Genomic DNA, 2,034 nt, shown 5'->3' with positions numbered 1-2,034 from the left:
ATTTTATTCATAAATTATATTTTATATGAGGAAAAAACACTTTAAACGTTAAACAATATTAAATTCAGTTGAAGTTTGGAAACCACTGTAAATTTAGTAAGTATAAATGATAGAAAAACTGCCAGGAGGATTTCCTTTTCACTATGGCTCATAGATCACTCATGAATGAATTCATTCTTCTTACGATGCAAAATGAAATGCAGGTCCTAGTAAAGCAAGACCACCAAAATCCACCTTCTGCAGATATGGACAAACTTCCTGGCTTGGCCCCCCTGCTTAACACCTGTTGATGTTACTTAGTGTTGTTGAAGACAACAGTCTGCTCGATGCGTACGAGGGGTTCGGTCTCTGCCATGAGGCTCTCCCTATTTACATTAAGCAGTGGTTCTCTTTTCTCTGAATACTTGTTTATTCATTCAGCAAATACTGAGTGGGCCTCTGTGGGGCAGGCTCAGTGCTAATTGCTGGGGACACAGAGTGAATGAAACAGTCTCAGCCCTCCTGGAACCCACAGTCTAAGCTTTCTACCGGGTCATCTCTATTTCCCACACAGAACTTAAAACATTTATTTCAGAAATCCATCGCCTAAGTAGTCATTTCATTTTAATTCCTTATGAATTAAAACAATTGCTATTTATTTTTATCACTAGAAAAAAATTAAGGAAAACAGTCCTATCTGTAAGACTATATATGTCTGTCTTAGTCCGCATATAACGGCATCAGGGAATTATAAAAGAACTGCAAAAGTGCAGACAAATGGGAGAAAGCACAGGTTTTGGCATCTGGAGGCTTTGATTTAAATATGAGCTCTGCCAATTATAAGCTGTTTGAGGTCTCAGAGCCTTAAGTCCATCTGTAAAATGGGAATACTGATACCTACCTCCTGACACGAGAATGAAATGAGATAACCAATGCAGAGCACCTGACCTATAGCAAACTTAATAAATGCTAGTCCTTGCTTCCATCTTTATAAGGAGGTGGCCAGACTTTCATTTAAGAAAAAATCATTTACAATTATGAAAATCTGGAATTTGCAAGACAATTATTTTAGGTCTCTGGTTTCTATTTTCAGAAAGATTCAACTAAGTTTATAAACTGGCTAGCTGCAGGATTCAACCTGACAATTCGATTCCAAATCGAAATAGCACCATTAAACCACAGAACATTTCCAACATAACCCTCTGTCTGAGACCAAAGACCCTTCATCCATTGCCTTTGATCAAATCGTAGGCAGTTTTCTAATGCACCAGCACTAGGATCACTGTGGGCAGAAAACACTCATTAAGAACAACGTCTGTTACCACGTGGTGATGTGTAGGGGGTGACAGAGACAGATAGACACCTACCATGGTGCACAACATTAACTGCCAGAAGAGTTCAGACAGCTAAACAAAATTTGGAAAAAAAAATCACATTGGCAGATATTAAGAAACACTTAAATTATCCTGTAGAAGTGAGATGAGAGCATTGTGAAGATGAGGGAATGGGAAAGAAAATCCCAGTGATTCCTGCTTTAGACTCAGGTGAGTCAGTTTGTGCCCACCCTCCTCTGATTTGTCTGAAAAGGCTTTATTGACAAAAATAGAAAGCAGCAGAAAGAACCAGGACAGTGAAGTATCTATTAATCCCCTAGACTTGCTACCTGTTTCCGCTGGGTCCTAATTTTGGCCACTAGTGGTAATTATATGACTTGTCATTTTCACCACAGACCTGGGTATTATTGCTTGTGTTCCCATGAAGATGCCTCCTCTTGGTACTTTATACTCCTTCTCCTCCTCCCCCAAGAGCTCTGCCTACATTTCCAGTGGCATCTAGACTGTGCACTCAGTTCCTGGATCTCTTACAGGCCTGTGCCCCTCATGTTGCCCAACGAAGTGTGAGTCCCTGTCCCTTGCAGCAAGTTCTGCTATTAAAGCCACTGGGCATTGGAGGCCTTTGTCTTTGAATTATTAATCTGCTCCCCATGTACCCAGGACCCAACAATGAAGGCATCTGTTGCAAATCTAATATTAGCAACAAACACAAGTCACATCA

Source organism: Propithecus coquereli, unplaced genomic scaffold (genome assembly GCF_000956105.1).
Source record: "Propithecus coquereli isolate 6110/MARCELLA unplaced genomic scaffold, Pcoq_1.0 Scaffold65, whole genome shotgun sequence".
NCBI classification, from domain to species: Eukaryota; Metazoa; Chordata; class Mammalia; order Primates; family Indriidae; genus Propithecus; species Propithecus coquereli.
This window is presented reverse-complemented; position numbering follows the sequence as displayed.